Genomic DNA, 26,712 nt, shown 5'->3' with positions numbered 1-26,712 from the left:
AATCTTGAAAGTGTCCACTTAAGCAATGCAGACACAAGATATTTCACGAACACACTAGTTGGAATGAATGCCTAGGCATTTGAGAACATGACAATGTGAGTATGGATAGAAGTAAGCATTGAACCACTCTGCCGTGAAGTAATTACAATGAGCACTTACTGGGCACACACATTAACTTAAGTGAAGATGCACAAACACAACAATGGGTATGTGTATGCATTTCTTCCAATAATCTTAAAGTAAAGTCCAGAAAGAATGGCAGGATTTGAACCCACGCCTCCACAGAGACTGGAGCCTAAATCCAGCGCCTTCGACCACTCGGCCACACTACCTTGTTTTTAGGGAATTGCTCCTGCTCCGCCCAGTTGTTCTGAAAACACTCTAAGCTAATTAGTCAACTGTCAATGTTCATAGTTCCACAAAGAGCAATCAGAGAAGCCAACTAAATAGTTTAGAACAATCAGTCACAGGAGCAACATTTAACAGTTGACCTCACTTTGACAAGTGTTTGCAAACTGAAATGAATAAGACATTGACCGTTAGCAAGGTTTTCCATTGCACTGCGAATGCCTGTTTCAAGTTTAACACTTTGGGCAATGATTGATTAGTTATCTAAAAGCATGGCAACTTGAGTATGATGGAAAGGGTAGATCCAGCATGGAATCACCACTCATCCTTCTGCTAATGATTGTTGCTTCACACAAGTTCACTTAGCAATGCATGCAAGTCAGTATGAGGTCAGAGAATCACATCTTTGGCTTTACCAGGTACCTTTCATTGTTAATGGCAGTGGTGGGATTTGAACCCACGCCTCCTGAGAGACTGGAGCCTTAATCCAGCGCCTTTGACCACTCGGCCACACTACCTGTAAATGCTACATTTGCATCAGCTTCTTGAGACGAATATTTGATGTCCACTGCAGCACTGAAGGGAGAAAACATTTCCTTCATACACTTGGGGCAATGGCTGCTTAGTCAACTGAAAACATTGAATTATGAGAATGGATTGAAAGTATAGACAAATTCACCTTATCTAAAGCATTTACAAATAGCAGAGGATGGTTTCGATCCATCGACATCTGGGTTATGGGCCCAGCACGCTTCCGCTGCGCCACTCTGCTTGCTTTTTTGGGGAGTGGGACTTGTAAATATGTTTTAGTTGTCGTGGAAATCTTTGGGAATCAGTGGGAACCAATATTTCAGCAGCTGACTGGTTACAAAAATATGCATTTCTTGGATGTTGCAGCGAACTTGTTTCTAGTGATTTCCCCAATTCCAAATAAGAATCTTGAAAGTGTCCACTTAAGCAATGCAGACACAAGATATTTCACGAACACACTAGTTGGAATGAATGCCTAGGCATTTGAGAACATGACAATGTGAGTATGGATAGAAGTAAGCATTGAACCACTCTGCCGTGAAGTAATTACAATGAGCACTTACTGGGCACACACATTAACTTAAGTGAAGATGCACAAACACAACAATGGGTATGTGTATGCATTTCTTCCAATAATCTTAAAGTAAAGTCCAGAAAGAATGGCAGGATTCGAACCCACGCCTCCACAGAGACTGGAGCCTAAATCCAGCGCCTTCGACCACTCGGCCACACTACCTTGTTTTTAGGGAATTGCTCCTGCTCCGCCCAGTTGTTCTGAAAACACTCTAAGCTAATTAGTCAACTGTCAATGTTCATAGTTCCACAAAGAGCAATCAGAGAAGCCAACTAAATAGTTTAGAACAATCAGTCACAGGAGCAACATTTAACAGTTGACCTCACTTTGACAAGTGTTTGCAAACTGAAATGAATAAGACATTGACCGTTAGCAAGGTTTTCCATTGCACTGCGAATGCCTGTTTCAAGTTTAACACTTTGGGCAATGATTGATTAGTTATCTAAAAGCATGGCAACTTGAGTATGATGGAAAGGGTAGATCCAGCATGGAATCACCACTCATCCTTCTGCTAATGATTGTTGCTTCACACAAGTTCACTTAGCAATGCATGCAAGTCAGTATGAGGTCAGAGAATCACATCTTTGGCTTTACCAGGTACCTTTCATTGTTAATGGCAGTGGTGGGATTTGAACCCACGCCTCCTGAGAGACTGGAGCCTTAATCCAGCGCCTTTGACCACTCGGCCACACTACCCGTAAATGCTACATTTGCATCAGCTTCTTGAGACGAATATTTGATGTCCACTGCAGCACTGAAGGGAGAAAACATTTCCTTCATACACTTGGGGCAATGGCTGCTTAGTCAACTGAAAACATTGAATTATGAGAATGGATTGAAAGTATAGACAAATTCACCTTATCTAAAGCATTTACAAATAGCAGAGGATGGTTTCGATCCATCGACATCTGGGTTATGGGCCCAGCACGCTTCCGCTGCGCCACTCTGCTTGCTTTTTTGGGGAGTGGGACTTGTAAATATGTTTTAGTTGTCGTGGAAATCTTTGGGAATCAGTGGGAACCAATATTTCAGCAGCTGACTGGTTACAAAAATATGCATTTCTTGGATGTTGCAGCGAACTTGTTTCTAGTGATTTCCCCAATTCCAAATAAGAATCTTGAAAGTGTCCACTTAAGCAATGCAGACACAAGATATTTCACGAACACACTAGTTGGAATGAATGCCTAGGCATTTGAGAACATGACAATGTGAGTATGGATAGAAGTAAGCATTGAACCACTCTGCCGTGAAGTAATTACAATGAGCACTTACTGGGCACACACATTAACTTAAGTGAAGATGCACAAACACAACAATGGGTATGTGTATGCATTTCTTCCAATAATCTTAAAGTAAAGTCCAGAAAGAATGGCAGTGGAGGGATTTGAACCCACGCCTCCACAGAGACTGGAGCTTAAAACCAGCGCCTTCGACCACTCGGCCACACTACCTTGTTTTTAAGGAATTGCTCCTGCTCCGCCCAGTTGTTCTGAAAACACTCTAAGCTAATTAGTCAACTGTCAATGTTCATAGTTCCACAAAGAGCAATCAGAGAAGCCAACTAAATAGTTTAGAACAATCAGTCACAGGAGCAACATTTAACAGTTGACCTCACTTTGACAAGTGTTTGCAAACTGAAATGAATAAGACATTGACCGTTAGCAAGGTTTTCCATTGCACTGCGAATGCCTGTTTCAAGTTTAACACTTTGGGCAATGATTGATTAGTTATCTAAAAGCATGGCAACTTGAGTATGATGGAAAGGGTAGATCCAGCATGGAATCACCACTCATCCTTCTGCTAATGATTGTTGCTTCACACAAGTTCACTTAGCAATGCATGCAAGTCAGTATGAGGTCAGAGAATCACATCTTTGGCTTTACCAGGTACCTTTCATTGTTAATGGCAGTGGTGGGATTTGAACCCACGCCTCCTGAGAGACTGGAGCCTTAATCCAGCGCCTTTGACCACTCGGCCACACTACCTGTAAATGCTACATTTGCATCAGCTTCTTGAGACGAATATTTGATGTCCACTGCAGCACTGAAGGGAGAAAACAGTTCCTTCATACACTTGGGGCAATGGCTGCTTAGTCAACTGAAAACATTGAATTATGAGAATGGATTGAAAGTATAGACAAATTCACCTTATCTAAAGCACTTACAAATAGCAGAGGATGGTTTCGATCCATCGACATCTGGGTTATGGGCCCAGCACGCTTCCGCTGCGCCACTCTGCTTGCTTTTTTGGGGAGTGGGACTTGTAAATATGTTTTAGTTGTCGTGGAAATCTTTGGGAATCAGTGGGAACCAATATTTCAGCAGCTGACTGGTTACAAAAATATGCATTTCTTGGATGTTGCAGCGAACTTGTTTCTAGTGATTTCCCCAATTCCAAATAAGAATCTTGAAAGTGTCCACTTAAGCAATGCAGACACAAGATATTTCACGAACACACTAGTTGGAATGAATGCCTAGGCATTTGAGAACATGACAATGTGAGTATGGATAGAAGTAAGCATTGAACCACTCTGCCGTGAAGTAATTACAATGAGCACTTACTGGGCACACACATTAACTTAAGTGAAGATGCACAAACACAACAATGGGTATGTGTATGCATTTCTTCCAATAATCTTAAAGTAAAGTCCAGAAAGAATGGCAGGATTTGAACCCACGCCTCCACAGAGACTGGAGCTTAAAACCAGCGCCTTCGACCACTCGGCCACACTACCTTGTTTTTAGGGAATTGCTCCTGCTCCGCCCAGTTGTTCTGAAAACACTCTAAGCTAATTAGTCAACTGTCAATGTTCATAGTTCCACAAAGAGCAATCAGAGAAGCCAACTAAATAGTTTAGAACAATCAGTCACAGGAGCAACATTTAACAGTTGACCTCACTTTGACAAGTGTTTGCAAACTGAAATGAATAAGACATTGACCGTTAGCAAGGTTTTCCATTGCACTGCGAATGCCTGTTTCAAGTTTAACACTTTGGGCAATGATTGATTAGTTATCTAAAAGCATGGCAACTTGAGTATGATGGAAAGGGTAGATCCAGCATGGAATCACCACTCATCCTTCTGCTAATGATTGTTGCTTCACACAAGTTCACTTAGCAATGCATGCAAGTCAGTATGAGGTCAGAGAATCACATCTTTGGCTTTACCAGGTACCTTTCATTGTTAATGGCAGTGGTGGGATTTGAACCCACGCCTCCTGAGAGACTGGAGCCTTAATCCAGCGCCTTTGACCACTCGGCCACACTACCTGTAAATGCTACATTTGCATCAGCTTCTTGAGACGAATATTTGATGTCCACTGCAGCACTGAAGGGAGAAAACATTTCCTTCATACACTTGGGGCAATGGCTGCTTAGTCAACTGAAAACATTGAATTATGAGAATGGATTGAAAGTATAGACAAATTCAGCTTATCTAAAGCATTTACAAATAGCAGAGGATGGTTTCGATCCATCGACATCTGGGTTATGGGCCCAGCACGCTTCCGCTGCGCCACTCTGCTTGCTTTTTTGGGGAGTGGGACTTGTAAATATGTTTTAGTTGTCGTGGAAATCTTTGGGAATCAGTGGGAACCAATATTTCAGCAGCTGACTGGTTACAAAAATATGCATTTCTTGGATGTTGCAGCGAACTTGTTTCTAGTGATTTCCCCAATTCCAAATAAGAATCTTGAAAGTGTCCACTTAAGCAATGCAGACACAAGATATTTCACGAACACACTAGTTGGAATGAATGCCTAGGCATTTGAGAACATGACAATGTGAGTATGGATAGAAGTAAGCATTGAACCACTCTGCCGTGAAGTAATTACAATGAGCACTTACTGGGCACACACATTAACTTAAGTGAAGATGCACAAACACAACAATGGGTATGTGTATGCATTTCTTCCAATAATCTTAAAGTAAAGTCCAGAAAGAATGGCAGGATTTGAACCCACGCCTCCACAGAGACTGGAGCCTAAATCCAGCGCCTTCGACCACTCGGCCACACTACCTTGTTTTTAGGGAATTGCTCCTGCTCCGCCCAGTTGTTCTGAAAACACTCTAAGCTAATTAGTCAACTGTCAATGTTCATAGTTCCACAAAGAGCAATCAGAGAAGCCAACTAAATAGTTTAGAACAATCAGTCACAGGAGCAACATTTAACAGTTGACCTCACTTTGACAAGTGTTTGCAAACTGAAATGAATAAGACATTGACCGTTAGCAAGGTTTTCCATTGCACTGCGAATGCCTGTTTCAAGTTTAACACTTTGGGCAATGATTGATTAGTTATCTAAAAGCATGGCAACTTGAGTATGATGGAAAGGGTAGATCCAGCATGGAATCACCACTCATCCTTCTGCTAATGATTGTTGCTTCACACAAGTTCACTTAGCAATGCATGCAAGTCAGTATGAGGTCAGAGAATCACATCTTTGGCTTTACCAGGTACCTTTCATTGTTAATGGCAGTGGTGGGATTTGAACCCACGCCTCCTGAGAGACTGGAGCCTTAATCCAGCGCCTTTGACCACTCGGCCACACTACCTGTAAATGCTACATTTGCATCAGCTTCTTGAGACGAATATTTGATGTCCACTGCAGCACTGAAGGGAGAAAACATTTCCTTCATACACTTGGGGCAATGGCTGCTTAGTCAACTGAAAACATTGAATTATGAGAATGGATTGAAAGTATAGACAAATTCACCTTATCTAAAGCATTTACAAATAGCAGAGGATGGTTTCGATCCATCGACATCTGGGTTATGGGCCCAGCACGCTTCCGCTGCGCCACTCTGCTTGCTTTTTTGGGGAGTGGGACTTGTAAATATGTTTTAGTTGTCGTGGAAATCTTTGGGAATCAGTGGGAACCAATATTTCAGCAGCTGACTGGTTACAAAAATATGCATTTCTTGGATGTTGCAGCGAACTTGTTTCTAGTGATTTCCCCAATTCCAAATAAGAATCTTGAAAGTGTCCACTTAAGCAATGCAGACACAAGATATTTCACGAACACACTAGTTGGAATGAATGCCTAGGCATTTGAGAACATGACAATGTGAGTATGGATAGAAGTAAGCATTGAACCACTCTGCCGTGAAGTAATTACAATGAGCACTTACTGGGCACACACATTAACTTAAGTGAAGATGCACAAACACAACAATGGGTATGTGTATGCATTTCTTCCAATAATCTTAAAGTAAAGTCCAGAAAGAATGGCAGGATTTGAACCCACGCCTCCACAGAGACTGGAGCCTAAATCCAGCGCCTTCGACCACTCGGCCACACTACCTGTAAATGCTACATTTGCATCAGCTTCTTGAGACGAATATTTGATGTCCACTGCAGCACTGAAGGGAGAAAACATTTCCTTCATACACTTGGGGCAATGGCTGCTTAGTCAACTGAAAACATTGAATTATGAGAATGGATTGAAAGTATAGACAAATTCACCTTATCTAAAGCATTTACAAATAGCAGAGGATGGTTTCGATCCATCGACATCTGGGTTATGGGCCCAGCACGCTTCCGCTGCGCCACTCTGCTTGCTTTTTTGGGGAGTGGGACTTGTAAATATGTTTTAGTTGTCGTGGAAATCTTTGGGAATCAGTGGGAACCAATATTTCAGCAGCTGACTGGTTACAAAAATATGCATTTCTTGGATGTTGCAGCGAACTTGTTTCTAGTGATTTCCCCAATTCCAAATAAGAATCTTGAAAGTGTCCACTTAAGCAATGCAGACACAAGATATTTCACGAACACACTAGTTGGAATGAATGCCTAGGCATTTGAGAACATGACAATGTGAGTATGGATAGAAGTAAGCATTGAACCACTCTGCCGTGAAGTAATTACAATGAGCACTTACTGGGCACACACATTAACTTAAGTGAAGATGCACAAACACAACAATGGGTATGTGTATGCATTTCTTCCAATAATCTTAAAGTAAAGTCCAGAAAGAATGGCAGTGGTGGGATTTGAACCCACGCCTCCACAGAGACTGGAGCTTAAAACCAGCGCCTTCGACCACTCGGCCACACTACCTTGTTTTTAGGGAATTGCTCCTGCTCCGCCCAGTTGTTCTGAAAACACTCTAAGCTAATTAGTCAACTGTCAATGTTCATAGTTCCACAAAGAGCAATCAGAGAAGCCAACTAAATAGTTTAGAACAATCAGTCACAGGAGCAACATTTAACAGTTGACCTCACTTTGACAAGTGTTTGCAAACTGAAATGAATAAGACATTGACCGTTAGCAAGGTTTTCCATTGCACTGCGAATGCCTGTTTCAAGTTTAACACTTTGGGCAATGATTGATTAGTTATCTAAAAGCATGGCAACTTGAGTATGATGGAAAGGGTAGATCCAGCATGGAATCACCACTCATCCTTCTGCTAATGATTGTTGCTTCACACAAGTTCACTTAGCAATGCATGCAAGTCAGTATGAGGTCAGAGAATCACATCTTTGGCTTTACCAGGTACCTTTCATTGTTAATGGCAGTGGTGGGATTTGAACCCACGCCTCCTGAGAGACTGGAGCCTTAATCCAGCGCCTTTGACCACTCGGCCACACTACCTGTAAATGCTACATTTGCATCAGCTTCTTGAGACGAATATTTGATGTCCACTGCAGCACTGAAGGGAGAAAACATTTCCTTCATACACTTGGGGCAATGGCTGCTTAGTCAACTGAAAACATTGAATTATGAGAATGGATTGAAAGTATAGACAAATTCACCTTATCTAAAGCATTTACAAATAGCAGAGGATGGTTTCGATCCATCGACATCTGGGTTATGGGCCCAGCACGCTTCCGCTGCGCCACTCTGCTTGCTTTTTTGGGGAGTGGGACTTGTAAATATGTTTTAGTTGTCGTGGAAATCTTTGGGAATCAGTGGGAACCAATATTTCAGCAGCTGACTGGTTACAAAAATATGCATTTCTTGGATGTTGCAGCGAACTTGTTTCTAGTGATTTCCCCAATTCCAAATAAGAATCTTGAAAGTGTCCACTTAAGCAATGCAGACACAAGATATTTCACGAACACACTAGTTGGAATGAATGCCTAGGCATTTGAGAACATGACAATGTGAGTATGGATAGAAGTAAGCATTGAACCACTCTGCCGTGAAGTAATTACAATGAGCACTTACTGGGCACACACATTAACTTAAGTGAAGATGCACAAACACAACAATGGGTATGTGTATGCATTTCTTCCAATAATCTTAAAGTAAAGTCCAGAAAGAATGGCAGGATTTGAACCCACGCCTCCACAGAGACTGGAGCCTAAATCCAGCGCCTTCGACCACTCGGCCACACTACCTTGTTTTTAGGGAATTGCTCCTGCTCCGCCCAGTTGTTCTGAAAACACTCTAAGCTAATTAGTCAACTGTCAATGTTCATAGTTCCACAAAGAGCAATCAGAGAAGCCAACTAAATAGTTTAGAACAATCAGTCACAGGAGCAACATTTAACAGTTGACCTCACTTTGACAAGTGTTTGCAAACTGAAATGAATAAGACATTGACCGTTAGCAAGGTTTTCCATTGCACTGCGAATGCCTGTTTCAAGTTTAACACTTTGGGCAATGATTGATTAGTTATCTAAAAGCATGGCAACTTGAGTATGATGGAAAGGGTAGATCCAGCATGGAATCACCACTCATCCTTCTGCTAATGATTGTTGCTTCACACAAGTTCACTTAGCAATGCATGCAAGTCAGTATGAGGTCAGAGAATCACATCTTTGGCTTTACCAGGTACCTTTCATTGTTAATGGCAGTGGTGGGATTTGAACCCACGCCTCCTGAGAGACTGGAGCCTTAATCCAGCGCCTTTGACCACTCGGCCACACTACCTGTAAATGCTACATTTGCATCAGCTTCTTGAGACGAATATTTGATGTCCACTGCAGCACTGAAGGGAGAAAACATTTCCTTCATACACTTGGGGCAATGGCTGCTTAGTCAACTGAAAACATTGAATTATGAGAATGGATTGAAAGTATAGACAAATTCACCTTATCTAAAGCATTTACAAATAGCAGAGGATGGTTTCGATCCATCAACATCTGGGTTATGGGCCCAGCACGCTTCCGCTGCGCCACTCTGCTTGCTTTTTTGGGGAGTGGGACTTGTAAATATGTTTTAGTTGTCGTGGAAATCTTTGGGAATCAGTGGGAACCAATATTTCAGCAGCTGACTGGTTACAAAAATATGCATTTCTTGGATGTTGCAGCGAACTTGTTTCTAGTGATTTCCCCAATTCCAAATAAGAATCTTGAAAGTGTCCACTTAAGCAATGCAGACACAAGATATTTCACGAACACACTAGTTGGAATGAATGCCTAGGCATTTGAGAACATGACAATGTGAGTATGGATAGAAGTAAGCATTGAACCACTCTGCCGTGAAGTAATTACAATGAGCACTTACTGGGCACACACATTAACTTAAGTGAAGATGCACAAACACAACAATGGGTATGTGTATGCATTTCTTCCAATAATCTTAAAGTAAAGTCCAGAAAGAATGGCAGTGGTGGGATTTGAACCCACGCCTCCACAGAGACTGGAGCTTAAAACCAGCGCCTTCGACCACTCGGCCACACTACCTTGTTTTTAAGGAATTGCTCCTGCTCCGCCCAGTTGTTCTGAAAACACTCTAAGCTAATTAGTCAACTGTCAATGTTCATAGTTCCACAAAGAGCAATCAGAGAAGCCAACTAAATAGTTTAGAACAATCAGTCACAGGAGCAACATTTATCAGTTGACCTCACTTTGACAAGTGTTTGCAAACTGAAATGAATAAGACATTGACCGTTAGCAAGGTTTTCCATTGCACTGCGAATGCCTGTTTCAAGTTTAACACTTTGGGCAATGATTGATTAGTTATCTAAAAGCATGGCAACTTGAGTATGATGGAAAGGGTAGATCCAGCATGGAATCACCACTCATCCTTCTGCTAATGATTGTTACTTCACACAAGTTCACTTAGCAACGCATGCAAGTCAGTATGAGGTCAGAGAATCACATTTTTGGCTTTACCAGGTACCTTTCATTGTTAATGGCAGTGGTGGGATTTGAACCCATGCCTCCTGAGAGACTGGAGCCTTAATCCAGCGCCTTTGACCACTCGGCCACACTACCTGTAAATGCTACATTTGCATCAGCTTCTTGAGACGAATATTTGATGTCCACTGCAGCACTGAAGGGAGAAAACATTTCCTTCATACACTTGGGGCAATGGCTGCTTAGTCAACTGAAAACATTGAATTATGAGAATGGATTGAAAGTATAGACAAATTCACCTTATCTAAAGCATTTACAAATAGCAGAGGATGGTTTCGATCCATCGACATCTGGGTCATGGGCCCAGCACGCTTCCGCTGCGCCACTCTGCTTGCTTTTTTGGGGAGTGGGACTTGTAAATATGTTTTAGTTGTCGTGGAAATCTTTGGGAATCAGTGGGAACCAATATTTCAGCAGCTGACTGGTTACAAAAATATGCATTTGTTGGATGTTGCAGCGAACTTGTTTCTAGTGATTTCCCCAATTCCAAATAAGAATCTTGAAAGTGTCCACTTAAGCAATGCAGACACAAGATATTTCACGAACACACTAGTTGGAATGAATGCCTAGGCATTTGAGAACATGACAATGTGAGTATGGATAGAAGTAAGCATTGAACCACTCTGCCGTGAAGTAATTACAATGAGCACTTACTGGGCACACACATTAACTTAAGTGAAGATGCACAAACACAACAATGGGTATGTGTATGCATTTCTTCCAATAATCTTAAAGTAAAGTCCAGAAAGAATGGCAGTGGTGGGATTTGAACCCACGCCTCCACAGAGACTGGAGCTTAAAACCAGCGCCTTCGACCACTCGGCCACACTACCTTGTTTTTAAGGAATTGCTCCTGCTCCGCCCAGTTGTTCTGAAAACACTCTAAGCTAATTAGTCAACTGTCAATGTTCATAGTTCCACAAAGAGCAATCAGAGAAGCCAACTAAATAGTTTAGAACAATCAGTCACAGGAGCAACATTTAACAGTTGACCTCACTTTGACAAGTGTTTGCAAACTGAAATGAATAAGACATTGACCGTTAGCAAGGTTTTCCATTGCACTGCGAATGCCTGTTTCAAGTTTAACACTTTGGGCAATGATTGATTAGTTATCTAAAAGCATGGCAACTTGAGTATGATGGAAAGGGTAGATCCATCATGGAATCACCACTCATCCTTCTGCTAATGATTGTTGCTTCACACAAGTTCACTTAGCAATGCATGCAAGTCAGTATGAGGTCAGAGAATCACATCTTTGGCTTTACCAGGTACCTTTCATTGTTAATGGCAGTGGTGGGATTTGAACCCACGCCTCCTGAGAGACTGGAGCCTTAATCCAGCGCCTTTGACCACTCGGCCACACTACCTGTAAATGCTACATTTGCATCAGCTTCTTGAGACGAATATTTGATGTCCACTGCAGCACTGAAGGGAGAAAACATTTCCTTCATACACTTGGGGCAATGGCTGCTTAGTCAACTGAAAACATTGAATTATGAGAATGGATTGAAAGTATAGACAAATTCACCTTATCTAAAGCACTTACAAATAGCAGAGGATGGTTTCGATCCATCGACATCTGGGTTATGGGCCCAGCACGCTTCCGCTGCGCCACTCTGCTTGCTTTTTTGGGGAGTGGGACTTGTAAATATGTTTTAGTTGTCGTGGAAATCTTTGGGAATCAGTGGGAACCAATATTTCAGCAGCTGACTGGTTACAAAAATATGCATTTCTTGGATGTTGCAGCGAACTTGTTTCTAGTGATTTCCCCAATTCCAAATAAGAATCTTGAAAGTGTCCACTTAAGCAATGCAGACACAAGATATTTCACGAACACACTAGTTGGAATGAATGCCTAGGCATTTGAGAACATGACAATGTGAGTATGGATAGAAGTAAGCATTGAACCACTCTGCCGTGAAGTAATTACAATGAGCACTTACTGGGCACACACATTAACTTAAGTGAAGATGCACAAACACAACAATGGGTATGTGTATGCATTTCTTCCAATAATCTTAAAGTAAAGTCCAGAAAGAATGGCAGTGGTGGGATTTGAACCCACGCCTCCACAGAGACTGGAGCTTAAAACCAGCGCCTTCGACCACTCGGCCACACTACCTTGTTTTTAAGGAATTGCTCCTGCTCCGCCCAGTTGTTCTGAAAACACTCTAAGCTAATTAGTCAACTGTCAATGTTCATAGTTCCACAAAGAGCAATCAGAGAAGCCAACTAAATAGTTTAGAACAATCAGTCACAGGAGCAACATTTAACAGTTGACCTCACTTTGACAAGTGTTTGCAAACTGAAATGAATAAGACATTGACCGTTAGCAAGGTTTTCCATTGCACTGCGAATGCCTGTTTCAAGTTTAACACTTTGGGCAATGATTGATTAGTTATCTAAAAGCATGGCAACTTGAGTATGATGGAAAGGGTAGATCCAGCATGGAATCACCACTCATCCTTCTGCTAATGATTGTTGCTTCACACAAGTTCACTTACCAATGCATGCAAGTCAGTATGAGGTCAGAGAATCACATCTTTGGCTTTACCAGGTACCTTTCATTGTTAATGGCAGTGGTGGGATTTGAACCCACGCCTCCTGAGAGACTGGAGCCTTAATCCAGCGCCTTTGACCACTCGGCCACACTACCTGTAAATGCTACATTTGCATCAGCTTCTTGAGACGAATATTTGATGTCCACTGCAGCACTGAAGGGAGAAAACATTTCCTTCATACACTTGGGGCAATGGCTGCTTAGTCAACTGAAAACATTGAATTATGAGAATGGATTGAAAGTATAGACAAATTCACCTTATCTAAAGCATTTACAAATAGCAGAGGATGGTTTCGATCCATCGACATCTGGGTTATGGGCCCAGCACGCTTCCGCTGCGCCACTCTGCTTGCTTTTTTGGGGAGTGGGACTTGTAAATATGTTTTAGTTGTCGTGGAAATCTTTGGGAATCAGTGGGAACCAATATTTCAGCAGCTGACTGGTTACAAAAATATGCATTTCTTGGATGTTGCAGCGAAATTGTTTCTAGTGATTTCCCCAATTCCAAATAAGAATCTTGAAAGTGTCCACTTAAGCAATGCAGACACAAGATATTTCACGAACACACTAGTTGGAATGAATGCCTAGGCATTTGAGAACATGACAATGTGAGTATGGATAGAAGTAAGCATTGAACCACTCTGCCGTGAAGTAATTACAATGAGCACTTACTGGGCACACACATTAACTTAAGTGAAGATGCACAAACACAACAATGGGTATGTGTATGCATTTCTTCCAATAATCTTAAAGTAAAGTCCAGAAAGAATGGCAGTGGTGGGATTTGAACCCACGCCTCCACAGAGACTGGAGCTTAAAACCAGCGCCTTCGACCACTCGGCCACACTACCTTGTTTTTAAGGAATTGCTCCTGCTCCGCCCAGTTGTTCTGAAAACACTCTAAGCTAATTAGTCAACTGTCAATGTTCATAGTTCCACAAAGAGCAATCAGAGAAGCCAACTAAATAGTTTAGAACAATCAGTCACAGGAGCAACATTTAACAGTTGACCTCACTTTGACAAGTGTTTGCAAACTGAAATGAATAAGACATTGACCGTTAGCAAGGTTTTCCATTGCACTGCGAATGCCTGTTTCAAGTTTAACACTTTGGGCAATGATTGATTAGTTATCTAAAAGCATGGCAACTTGAGTATGATGGAAAGGGTAGATCCAGCATGGAATCACCACTCATCCTTCTGCTAATGATTGTTGCTTCACACAAGTTCACTTAGCAATGCATGCAAGTCAGTATGAGGTCAGAGAATCACATCTTTGGCTTTACCAGGTACCTTTCATTGTTAATGGCAGTGGTGGGATTTGAACCCACGCCTCCTGAGAGACTGGAGCCTTAATCCAGCGCCTTTGACCACTCGGCCACACTACCTGTAAATGCTACATTTGCATCAGCTTCTTGAGACGAATATTTGATGTCCACTGCAGCACTGAAGGGAGAAAACATTTCCTTCATACACTTGGGGCAATGGCTGCTTAGTCAACTGAAAACATTGAATTATGAGAATGGATTGAAAGTATAGACAAATTCACCTTATCTAAAGCATTTACAAATAGCAGAGGATGGTTTCGATCCATCGACATCTGGGTTATGGGCCCAGCACACTTCCGCTGCGCCACTCTGCTTGCTTTTTTGGGGAGTGGGACTTGTAAATATGTTTTAGTTGTCGTGGAAATCTTTGGGAATCAGTGGGAACCAATATTTCAGCAGCTGACTGGTTACAAAAATATGCATTTCTTGGATGTTGCAGCGAACTTGTTTCTAGTGATTTCCCCAATTCCAAATAAGAATCTTGAAAGTGTCCACTTAAGCAATGCAGACACAAGATATTTCACGAACACACTAGTTGGAATGAATGCCTAGGCATTTGAGAACATGACAATGTGAGTATGGATAGAAGTAAGCATTGAACCACTCTGCCGTGAAGTAATTACAATGAGCACTTACTGGGCACACACATTAACTTAAGTGAAGATGCACAAACACAACAATGGGTATGTGTATGCATTTCTTCCAATAATCTTAAAGTAAAGTCCAGAAAGAATGGCAGTGGTGGGATTTGAACCCACGCCTCCACAGAGACTGGAGCTTAAAACCAGCGCCTTCGACCACTCGGCCACACTACCTTGTTTTTAGGGAATTGCTCCTGCTCCGCCCAGTTGTTCTGAAAACACTCTAAGCTAATTAGTCAACTGTCAATGTTCATAGTTCCACAAAGAGCAATCAGAGAAGCCAACTAAATAGTTTAGAACAATCAGTCACAGGAGCAACATTTAACAGTTGACCTCACTTTGACAAGTGTTTGCAAACTGAAATGAATAAGACATTGACCGTTAGCAAGGTTTTCCATTGCACTGCGAATGCCTGTTTCAAGTTTAACACTTTGGGCAATGATTGATTAGTTATCTAAAAGCATGGCAACTTGAGTATGATGGAAAGGGTAGATCCAGCATGGAATCACCACTCATCCTTCTGCTAATGATTGTTGCTTCACACAAGTTCACTTAGCAACGCATGCAAGTCAGTATGAGGTCAGAGAATCACATCTTTGGCTTTACCAGGTACCTTTCATTGTTAATGGCAGTGGTGGGATTTGAACCCACGCCTCCTGAGAGACTGGAGCCTTAATCCAGCGCCTTCGACCACTCGGCCACACTACCTGTAAATGCTACATTTGCATCAGCTTCTTGAGACGAATATTTGATGTCCACTGCAGCACTGAAGGGAGAAAACATTTCCTTCATACACTTGGGGCAATGGCTGCTTAGTCAACTGAAAACATTGAATTATGAGAATGGATTGAAAGTATAGACAAATTCACCTTATCTAGAGCATTTACAAATAGCAGAGGATGGTTTCGATCCATCGACATCTGGGTCATGGGCCCAGCACGCTTCCGCTGCGCCACTCTGCTTGCTTTTTTGGGGAGTGGGACTTGTAAATATGTTTTAGTTGTCGTGGAAATCTTTGGGAATCAGTGGGAACCAATATTTCAGCAGCTGACTGTTTACAAAAATATGCATTTCTTGGATGTTGCAGCGAACTTGTTTCTAGTGATTTCCCCAATTCCAAATAAGAATCTTGAAAGTGTCCACTTAAGCAATGCAGACACAAGATATTTCACGAACACACTAGTTGGAATGAATGCCTAGGCATTTGAGAACATGACAATGTGAGTATGGATAGAAGTAAGCATTGAACCACTCTGCCGTGAAGTAATTACAATGAGCACTTACTGGGCACACACATTAACTTAAGTGAAGATGCACAAACACAACAATGGGTATGTGTATGCATTTCTTCCAATAATCTTAAAGTAAAGTCCAGAAAGAATGGCAGTGGTGGGATTTGAACCCACGCCTCCACAGAGACTGGAGCTTAAAACCAGCGCCTTCGACCACTCGGCCACACTACCTTGTTTTTAGGGAATTGCTCCTGCTCCGCCCAGTTGTTCTGAAAACACTCTAAGCTAATTAGTCAACTGTCAATGTTCATAGTTCCACAAAGAGCAATCAGAGAAGCCAACTAAATAGTTTAGAACAATCAGTCACAGGAGCAACATTTATCAGTTGACCTCACTTTGACAAGTGTTTGCAAACTGAAATGAATAAGACATTGACCGTTAGCAAGGTTTTCCATTGCACTGCGAATGCCTGTTTCAAGTTTAACACTTTGGGCAATGATTGATTAGTTATCTAAAAGCATGGCAACTTGAGTATGATGGAAAGGGTAGATCCAGCATGGAATCACCACTCATCCTTCTGCTAATGATTGTTGCTTCACACAAGTTCACTTAGCAACGCATGCAAGTCAGTATGAGGTCAGAGAATCACATCTTTGGCTTTACCAGGTACCTTTCATTGTTAATGGCAGTGGTGGGATTTGAACCCACACCTCCTGAGAGACTGGAGCCTTAATCCAGCGCCTTCGACCACTCGGCCACACTACCTGTAAATGCTACATTTGCATCAGCTTCTTGAGACGAATATTTGATGTCCACTGCAGCACTGAAGGGAGAAAACATTTCCTTCATACACTTGGGGCAATGGCTGCTTAGTCAACTGAAAACATTGAATTATGAGAATGGATTGAAAGTATAGACAAATTCACCTTATCTAGAGCATTTACAAATAGCAGAGGATGGTTTCGATCCATCGACATCTGGGTCATGGGCCCAGCACGCTTCCGCTGCGCCACTCTGCTTGCTTTTTTGGGGAGTGGGACTTGTAAATATGTTTTAGTTGTCGTGGAAATCTTTGGGAATCAGTGGGAACCAATATTTCAGCAGCTGACTGTTTACAAAAATATGCATTTCTTGGATGTTGCAGCGAACTTGTTTCTAGTGATTTCCCCAATTCCAAATAAGAATCTTGAAAGTGTCCACTTAAGCAATGCAGACACAAGATATTTCACGAACACACTAGTTGGAATGAATGCCTAGGCATTTGAGAACATGACAATGTGAGTATGGATAGAAGTAAGCATTGAACCACTCTGCCGTGAAGTAATTACAATGAGCACTTACTGGGCACACACATTAACTTAAGTGAAGATGCACAAACACAACAATGGGTATGTGTATGCATTTCTTCCAATAATCTTAAAGTAAAGTCCAGAAAGAATGGCAGTGGTGGGATTTGAACCCACGCCTCCACAGAGACTGGAGCTTAAAACCAGCGCCTTCGACCACTCGGCCACACTACCTTGTTTTTAGGGAATTGCTCCTGCTCCGCCCAGTTGTTCTGAAAACACTCTAAGCTAATTAGTCAACTGTCAATGTTCATAGTTCCACAAAGAGCAATCAGAGAAGCCAACTAAATAGTTTAGAACAATCAGTCACAGGAGCAACATTTATCAGTTGACCTCACTTTGACAAGTGTTTGCAAACTGAAATGAATAAGACATTGACCGTTAGCAAGGTTTTCCATTGCACTGCGAATGCCTGTTTCAAGTTTAACACTTTGGGCAATGATTGATTAGTTATCTAAAAGCATGGCAACTTGAGTATGATGGAAAGGGTAGATCCAGCATGGAATCACCACTCATCCTTCTGCTAATGATTGTTGCTTCACACAAGTTCACTTAGCAACGCATGCAAGTCAGTATGAGGTCAGAGAATCACATCTTTGGCTTTACCAGGTACCTTTCATTGTTAATGGCAGTGGTGGGATTTGAACCCACACCTCCTGAGAGACTGGAGCCTTAATCCAGCGCCTTCGACCACTCGGCCACACTACCTGTAAATGCTACATTTGCATCAGCTTCTTGAGACGAATATTTGATGTCCACTGCAGCACTGAAGGGAGAAAACATTTCCTTCATACACTTGGGGCAATGGCTGCTTAGTCAACTGAAAACATTGAATTATGAGAATGGATTGAAAGTATAGACAAATTCACCTTATCTAAAGCATTTACAAATAGCAGAGGATGGTTTCGATCCATCGACATCTGGGTTATGGGCCCAGCACACTTCCGCTGCGCCACTCTGCTTGCTTTTTTGGGGAGTGGGACTTGTAAATATGTTTTAGTTGTCGTGGAAATCTTTGGGAATCAGTGGGAACCAATATTTCAGCAGCTGACTGGTTACAAAAATATGCATTTCTTGGATGTTGCAGCGAACTTGTTTCTAGTGATTTCCCCAATTCCAAATAAGAATCTTGAAAGTGTCCACTTAAGCAATGCAGACACAAGATATTTCACGAACACACTAGTTGGAATGAATGCCTAGGCATTTGAGAACATGACAATGTGAGTATGGATAGAAGTAAGCATTGAACCACTCTGCCGTGAAGTAATTACAATGAGCACTTACTGGGCACACACATTAACTTAAGTGAAGATGCACAAACACAACAATGGGTATGTGTATGCATTTCTTCCAATAATCTTAAAGTAAAGTCCAGAAAGAATGGCAGTGGTGGGATTTGAACCCACGCCTCCACAGAGACTGGAGCTTAAAACCAGCGCCTTCGACCACTCGGCCACACTACCTTGTTTTTAGGGAATTGCTCCTGCTCCGCCCAGTTGTTCTGAAAACACTCTAAGCTAATTAGTCAACTGTCAATGTTCATAGTTCCACAAAGAGCAATCAGAGAAGCCAACTAAATAGTTTAGAACAATCAGTCACAGGAGCAACATTTATCAGTTGACCTCACTTTGACAAGTGTTTGCAAACTGAAATGAATAAGACATTGACCGTTAGCAAGGTTTTCCATTGCACTGCGAATGCCTGTTTCAAGTTTAACACTTTGGGCAATGATTGATTAGTTATCTAAAAGCATGGCAACTTGAGTATGATGGAAAGGGTAGATCCAGCATGGAATCACCACTCATCCTTCTGCTAATGATTGTTGCTTCACACAAGTTCACTTAGCAATGCATGCAAGTCAGTATGAGGTCAGAGAATCACATCTTTGGCTTTACCAGGTACCTTTCATTGTTAATGGCAGTGGTGGGATTTGAACCCACGCCTCCTGAGAGACTGGAGTCTTAATCCAGCGCCTTTGACCACTCGGCCACACTACCTGTAAATGCTACATTTGCATCAGCTTCTTGAGACGAATATTTGATGTCCACTGCAGCACTGAAGGGAGAAAACATTTCCTTCATACACTTGGGGCAATGGCTGCTTAGTCAACTGAAAACATTGAATTATGAGAATGGATTGAAAGTATAGACAAATTCACCTTATCTAAAGCATTTACAAATAGCAGAGGATGGTTTCGATCCATCGACATCTGGGTTATGGGCCCAGCACGCTTCCGCTGCGCCACTCTGCTTGCTTTTTTGGGGAGTGGGACTTGTAAATATGTTTTAGTTGTCGTGGAAATCTTTGGGAATCAGTGGGAACCAATATTTCAGCAGCTGACTGTTTACAAAAATATGCATTTCTTGGATGTTGCAGCGAACTTGTTTCTAGTGATTTCCCCAATTCCAAATAAGAATCTTGAAAGTGTCCACTTAAGCAATGCAGACACAAGATATTTCACGAACACACTAGTTGGAATGAATGCCTAGGCATTTGAGAACATGACAATGTGAGTATGGATAGAAGTAAGCATTGAACCACTCTGCCGTGAAGTAATTACAATGAGCACTTACTGGGCACACACATTAACTTAAGTGAAGATGCACAAACACAACAATGGGTATGTGTATGCATTTCTTCCAATAATCTTAAAGTAAAGTCCAGAAAGAATGGCAGTGGTGGGATTTGAACCCACGCCTCCACAGAGACTGGAGCTTAAAACCAGCGCCTTCGACCACTCGGCCACACTACCTTGTTTTTAAGGAATTGCTCCTGCTCCGCCCAGTTGTTCTGAAAACACTCTAAGCTAATTAGTCAACTGTCAATGTTCATAGTTCCACAAAGAGCAATCAGAGAAGCCAACTAAATAGTTTAGAACAATCAGTCACAGGAGCAACATTTAACAGTTGACCTCACTTTGACAAGTGTTTGCAAACTGAAATGAATAAGACATTGACCGTTAGCAAGGTTTTCCATTGCACTGCGAATGCCTGTTTCAAGTTTAACACTTTGGGCAATGATTGATTAGTTATCTAAAAGCATGGCAACTTGAGTATGATGGAAAGGGTAGATCCAGCATGGAATCACCACTCATCCTTCTGCTAATGATTGTTGCTTCACACAAGTTCACTTAGCAATGCATGCAAGTCAGTATGAGGTCAGAGAATCACATCTTTGGCTTTACCAGGTACCTTTCATTGTTAATGGCAGTGGTGGGATTTGAACCCACGCCTCCTGAGAGACTGGAGTCTTAATCCAGCGCCTTTGACTACTCGGCCACACTACCTGTAAATGCTACATTTGCATCAGCTTCTTGAGACGAATATTTGATGTCCACTGCAGCACTGAAGGGAGAAAACATTTCCTTCATACACTTGGGGCAATGGCTGCTTAGTCAACTGAAAACATTGAATTATGAGAATGGATTGAAAGTATAGACAAATTCACCTTATCTAAAGCATTTACAAATAGCAGAGGATGGTTTCGATCCATCGACATCTGGGTTATGGGCCCAGCACGCTTCCGCTGCGCCACTCTGCTTGCTTTTTTGGGGAGTGGGACTTGTAAATATGTTTTAGTTGTCGTGGAAATCTTTGGGAATCAGTGGGAACCAATATTTCAGCAGCTGACTGGTTACAAAAATATGCATTTCTTGGATGTTGCAGCGAACTTGTTTCTAGTGATTTCCCCAATTCCAAATAAGAATCTTGAAAGTGTCCACTTAAGCAATGCAGACACAAGATATTTCACGAACACACTAGTTGGAATGAATGCCTAGGCATTTGAGAACATGACAATGTGAGTATGGATAGAAGTAAGCATTGAACCACTCTGCCGTGAAGTAATTACAATGAGCACTTACTGGGCACACACATTAACTTAAGTGAAGATGCACAAACACAACAATGGGTATGTGTATGCATTTCTTCCAATAATCTTAAAGTAAAGTCCAGAAAGAATGGCAGGATTTGAACCCACGCCTCCACAGAGACTGGAGCCTAAATCCAGCGCCTTCGACCACTCGGCCACACTACCTTGTTTTTAGGGAATTGCTCCTGCTCCGCCCAGTTGTTCTGAAAACACTCTAAGCTAATTAGTCAACTGTCAATGTTCATAGTTCCACAAAGAGCAATCAGAGAAGCCAACTAAATAGTTTAGAACAATCAGTCACAGGAGCAACATTTAACAGTTGACCTCACTTTGACAAGTGTTTGCAAACTGAAATGAATAAGACATTGACCGTTAGCAAGGTTTTCCATTGCACTGCGAATGCCTGTTTCAAGTTTAACACTTTGGGCAATGATTGATTAGTTATCTAAAAGCATGGCAACTTGAGTATGATGGAAAGGGTAGATCCAGCATGGAATCACCACTCATCCTTCTGCTAATGATTGTTGCTTCACACAAGTTCACTTAGCAATGCATGCAAGTCAGTATGAGGTCAGAGAATCACATCTTTGGCTTTACCAGGTACCTTTCATTGTTAATGGCAGTGGTGGGATTTGAACCCACGCCTCCTGAGAGACTGGAGCCTTAATCCAGTGCCTTTGACCACTCGGCCACACTACCTGTAAATGCTACATTTGCATCAGCTTCTTGAGACGAATATTTGATGTCCACTGCAGCACTGAAGGGAGAAAACATTTCCTTCATACACTTGGGGCAATGGCTGCTTAGTCAACTGAAAACATTGAATTATGAGAATGGATTGAAAGTATAGACAAATTCACCTTATCTAAAGCATTTACAAATAGCAGAGGATGGTTTCGATCCATCGACATCTGGGTTATGGGCCCAGCACGCTTCCGCTGCGCCACTCTGCTTGCTTTTTTGGGGAGTGGGACTTGTAAATATGTTTTAGTTGTCGTGGAAATCTTTGGGAATCAGTGGGAACCAATATTTCAGCAGCTGACTGGTTACAAAAATATGCATTTCTTGGATGTTGCAGCGAACTTGTTTCTAGTGATTTCCCCAATTCCAAATAAGAATCTTGAAAGTGTCCACTTAAGCAATGCAGACACAAGATATTTCACGAACACACTAGTTGGAATGAATGCCTAGGCATTTGAGAACATGACAATGTGAGTATGGATAGAAGTAAGCATTGAACCACTCTGCCGTGAAGTAATTACAATGAGCACTTACTGGGCACACACATTAACTTAAGTGAAGATGCACAAACACAACAATGGGTATGTGTATGCATTTCTTCCAATAATCTTAAAGTAAAGTCCAGAAAGAATGGCAGGATTTGAACCCACGCCTCCACAGAGACTGGAGCCTAAATCCAGCGCCTTCGACCACTCGGCCACACTACCTTGTTTTTAGGGAATTGCTCCTGCTCCGCCCAGTTGTTCTGAAAACACTCTAAGCTAATTAGTCAACTGTCAATGTTCATAGTTCCACAAAGAGCAATCAGAGAAGCCAACTAAATAGTTTAGAACAATCAGTCACAGGAGCAACATTTAACAGTTGACCTCACTTTGACAAGTGTTTGCAAACTGAAATGAATTAGACATTGACCGTTAGCAAGGTTTTCCATTGCACTGCGAATGCCTGTTTCAAGTTTAACACTTTGGGCAATGATTGATTAGTTATCTAAAAGCATGGCAACTTGAGTATGATGGAAAGGGTAGATCCAGCATGGAATCACCACTCATCTTTCTGCTAATGATTGTTGCTTCACACAAGTTCACTTAGCAATGCATGCAAGTCAGTATGAGGTCAGAGAATCACATCTTTGGCTTTACCAGGTACCTTTCATTGTTAATGGCAGTGGTGGGATTTGAACCCACGCCTCCTGAGAGACTGGAGCCTTAATCCAGCGCCTTTGACCACTCGGCCACACTACCTGTAAATGCTACATTTGCATCAGCTTCTTGAGACGAATATTTGATGTCCACTGCAGCACTGAAGGGAGAAAACATTTCCTTCATACACTTGGGGCAATGGCTGCTTAGTCAACTGAAAACATTGAATTATGAGAATGGATTGAAAGTATAGACAAATTCACCTTATCTAAAGCATTTACAAATAGCAGAGGATGGTTTCGATCCATCGACATCTGGGTTATGGGCCCAGCACGCTTCCGCTGCGCCACTCTGCTTGCTTTTTTGGGGAGTGGGACTTGTAAATATGTTTTAGTTGTCGTGGAAATCTTTGGGAATCAGTGGGAACCAATATTTCAGCAGCTGACTGGTTACAAAAATATGCATTTCTTGGATGTTGCAGCGAACTTGTTTCTAGTGATTTCCCCAATTCCAAATAAGAATCTTGAAAGTGTCCACTTAAGCAATGCAGACACAAGATATTTCACGAACACACTAGTTGGAATGAATGCCTAGGCATTTGAGAACATGACAATGTGAGTATGGATAGAAGTAAGCATTGAACCACTCTGCCGTGAAGTAATTACAATGAGCACTTACTGGGCACACACATTAACTTAAGTGAAGATGCACAAACACAACAATGGGTATGTGTATGCATTTCTTCCAATAATCTTAAAGTAAAGTCCAGAAAGAATGGCGGGATTTGAATCCACGCCTCCACAGAGACTGGAGCTTAAAACCAGCGCCTTCGACCACTCGGCCACACTACCTTGTTTTTAGGGAATTGCTCCTGCTCCGCCCAGTTGTTCTGAAAACACTCTAAGCTAATTAGTCAACTGTCAATGTTCATAGTTCCACAAAGAGCAATCAGAGAAGCCAACTAAATAGTTTAGAACAATCAGTCACAGGAGCAACATTTAACAGTTGACCTCACTTTGACAAGTGTTTGCAAACTGAAATGAATAAGACATTGACCGTTAGCAAGGTTTTCCATTGCACTGCGAATGCCTGTTTCAAGTTTAACACTTTGGGCAATGATTGATTAGTTATCTAAAAGCATGGCAACTTGAGTATGATGGAAAGGGTAGATCCAGCATGGAATCACCACTCATCCTTCTGCTAATGATTGTTGCTTCACACAAGTTCACTTAGCAATGCATGCAAGTCAGTATGAGGTCAGAGAATCACATCTTTGGCTTTACCAGGTACCTTTCATTGTTAATGGCAGTGGTGGGATTTGAACCCACGCCTCCTGAGAGACTGGAGCCTTAATCCAGTGCCTTTGACCACTCGGCCACACTACCTGTAAATGCTACATTTGCATCAGCTTCTTGAGACGAATATTTGATGTCCACTGCAGCACTGAAGGGAGAAAACATTTCCTTCATACACTTGGGGCAATGGCTGCTTAGTCAACTGAAAACATTGAATTATGAGAATGGATTGAAAGTATAGACAAATTCACCTTATCTAAAGCATTTACAAATAGCAGAGGATGGTTTCGATCCATCGACATCTGGGTTATGGGCCCAGCACGCTTCCGCTGCGCCACTCTGCTTGCTTTTTTGGGGAGTGGGACTTGTAAATATGTTTTAGTTGTCGTGGAAATCTTTGGGAATCAGTGGGAACCAATATTTCAGCAGCTGACTGGTTACAAAAATATGCATTTCTTGGATGTTGCAGCGAACTTGTTTCTAGTGATTTCCCCAATTCCAAATAAGAATCTTGAAAGTGTCCACTTAAGCAATGCAGACACAAGATATTTCACGAACACACTAGTTGGAATGAATGCCTAGGCATTTGAGAACATGACAATGTGAGTATGGATAGAAGTAAGCATTGAACCACTCTGCCGTGAAGTAATTACAATGAGCACTTACTGGGCACACACATTAACTTAAGTGAAGATGCACAAACACAACAATGGGTATGTGTATGCATTTCTTCCAATAATCTTAAAGTAAAGTCCAGAAAGAATGGCAGGATTTGAACCCACGCCTCCACAGAGACTGGAGCCTAAATCCAGCGCCTTCGACCACTCGGCCACACTACCTTGTTTTTAGGGAATTGCTCCTGCTCCGCCCAGTTGTTCTGAAAACACTCTAAGCTAATTAGTCAACTGTCAATGTTCATAGTTCCACAAAGAGCAATCAGAGAAGCCAACTAAATAGTTTAGAACAATCAGTCACAGGAGCAACATTTAACAGTTGACCTCACTTTGACAAGTGTTTGCAAACTGAAATGAATAAGACATTGACCGTTAGCAAGGTTTTCCATTGCACTGCGAATGCCTGTTTCAAGTTTAACACTTTGGGCAATGATTGATTAGTTATCTAAAAGCATGGCAACTTGAGTATGATGGAAAGGGTAGATCCAGCATGGAATCACCACTCATCTTTCTGCTAATGATTGTTGCTTCACACAAGTTCACTTAGCAATGCATGCAAGTCAGTATGAGGTCAGAGAATCACATCTTTGGCTTTACCAGGTACCTTTCATTGTTAATGGCAGTGGTGGGATTTGAACCCACGCCTCCTGAGAGACTGGAGCCTTAATCCAGCGCCTTTGACCACTCGGCCACACTACCTGTAAATGCTACATTTGCATCAGCTTCTTGAGACGAATATTTGATGTCCACTGCAGCACTGAAGGGAGAAAACATTTCCTTCATACACTTGGGGCAATGGCTGCTTAGTCAACTGAAAACATTGAATTATGAGAATGGATTGAAAGTATAGACAAATTCACCTTATCTAAAGCATTTACAAATAGCAGAGGATGGTTTCGATCCATCGACATCTGGGTTATGGGCCCAGCACGCTTCCGCTGCGCCACTCTGCTTGCTTTTTTGGGGAGTGGGACTTGTAAATATGTTTTAGTTGTCGTGGAAATCTTTGGGAATCAGTGGGAACCAATATTTCAGCAGCTGACTGGTTACAAAAATATGCATTTCTTGGATGTTGCAGCGAACTTGTTTCTAGTGATTTCCCCAATTCCAAATAAGAATCTTGAAAGTGTCCACTTAAGCAATGCAGACACAAGATATTTCACGAACACACTAGTTGGAATGAATGCCTAGGCATTTGAGAACATGACAATGTGAGTATGGATAGAAGTAAGCATTGAACCACTCTGCCGTGAAGTAATTACAATGAGCACTTACTGGGCACACACATTAACTTAAGTGAAGATGCACAAACACAACAATGGGTATGTGTATGCATTTCTTCCAATAATCTTA

The 26,712-nt window shown here is 41.9% G+C and overlaps 14 non-coding genes across 14 annotated transcripts; all 14 read right to left on the bottom strand.

Moving 5' to 3' along the window:
- Positions 1 to 784: 784 nt before the first annotated feature.
- Positions 785 to 866, bottom strand: trnal-aag (transfer RNA leucine (anticodon AAG)). Its single transcript has one exon. It is a non-coding gene; the product is annotated as a tRNA-Leu (tRNA).
- Positions 867 to 2,067: 1,201 nt separating this feature from the next.
- trnal-aag (transfer RNA leucine (anticodon AAG)) lies at positions 2,068 to 2,149 on the bottom strand. The gene has a single exon. It is a non-coding gene; the product is annotated as a tRNA-Leu (tRNA).
- A 673-nt stretch (positions 2,150 to 2,822) lies between these two features.
- trnal-uaa (transfer RNA leucine (anticodon UAA)) lies at positions 2,823 to 2,904 on the bottom strand. The gene has a single exon. It is a non-coding gene; the product is annotated as a tRNA-Leu (tRNA).
- A 4,522-nt stretch (positions 2,905 to 7,426) lies between these two features.
- Positions 7,427 to 7,508, bottom strand: trnal-uaa (transfer RNA leucine (anticodon UAA)). The gene has a single exon. It is a non-coding gene; the product is annotated as a tRNA-Leu (tRNA).
- A 2,490-nt stretch (positions 7,509 to 9,998) lies between these two features.
- Positions 9,999 to 10,080, bottom strand: trnal-uaa (transfer RNA leucine (anticodon UAA)). Its single transcript has one exon. It is a non-coding gene; the product is annotated as a tRNA-Leu (tRNA).
- A 1,207-nt stretch (positions 10,081 to 11,287) lies between these two features.
- Positions 11,288 to 11,369, bottom strand: trnal-uaa (transfer RNA leucine (anticodon UAA)). The gene has a single exon. It is a non-coding gene; the product is annotated as a tRNA-Leu (tRNA).
- A 1,207-nt stretch (positions 11,370 to 12,576) lies between these two features.
- On the bottom strand, positions 12,577 to 12,658 carry trnal-uaa (transfer RNA leucine (anticodon UAA)). Its single transcript has one exon. It is a non-coding gene; the product is annotated as a tRNA-Leu (tRNA).
- A 1,207-nt stretch (positions 12,659 to 13,865) lies between these two features.
- On the bottom strand, positions 13,866 to 13,947 carry trnal-uaa (transfer RNA leucine (anticodon UAA)). The gene has a single exon. It is a non-coding gene; the product is annotated as a tRNA-Leu (tRNA).
- Positions 13,948 to 15,154: 1,207 nt separating this feature from the next.
- Positions 15,155 to 15,236, bottom strand: trnal-uaa (transfer RNA leucine (anticodon UAA)). The gene has a single exon. It is a non-coding gene; the product is annotated as a tRNA-Leu (tRNA).
- Positions 15,237 to 16,443: 1,207 nt separating this feature from the next.
- On the bottom strand, positions 16,444 to 16,525 carry trnal-uaa (transfer RNA leucine (anticodon UAA)). Its single transcript has one exon. It is a non-coding gene; the product is annotated as a tRNA-Leu (tRNA).
- Positions 16,526 to 17,732: 1,207 nt separating this feature from the next.
- trnal-uaa (transfer RNA leucine (anticodon UAA)) lies at positions 17,733 to 17,814 on the bottom strand. Its single transcript has one exon. It is a non-coding gene; the product is annotated as a tRNA-Leu (tRNA).
- Positions 17,815 to 19,021: 1,207 nt separating this feature from the next.
- trnal-uaa (transfer RNA leucine (anticodon UAA)) lies at positions 19,022 to 19,103 on the bottom strand. Its single transcript has one exon. It is a non-coding gene; the product is annotated as a tRNA-Leu (tRNA).
- A 452-nt stretch (positions 19,104 to 19,555) lies between these two features.
- On the bottom strand, positions 19,556 to 19,637 carry trnal-aag (transfer RNA leucine (anticodon AAG)). Its single transcript has one exon. It is a non-coding gene; the product is annotated as a tRNA-Leu (tRNA).
- A 673-nt stretch (positions 19,638 to 20,310) lies between these two features.
- Positions 20,311 to 20,392, bottom strand: trnal-uaa (transfer RNA leucine (anticodon UAA)). Its single transcript has one exon. It is a non-coding gene; the product is annotated as a tRNA-Leu (tRNA).
- Between the last annotated feature and the right edge of the window lie 6,320 nt (positions 20,393 to 26,712).

This window comes from Anarhichas minor, unplaced genomic scaffold (genome assembly GCF_050575085.1).
Source record: "Anarhichas minor isolate MPS153535 unplaced genomic scaffold, ASM5057508v1 ptg000028l, whole genome shotgun sequence".
Lineage (NCBI taxonomy): Eukaryota > Metazoa > Chordata > Actinopteri > Perciformes > Anarhichadidae > Anarhichas > Anarhichas minor.
This window is presented reverse-complemented; position numbering and strand designations above follow the sequence as displayed.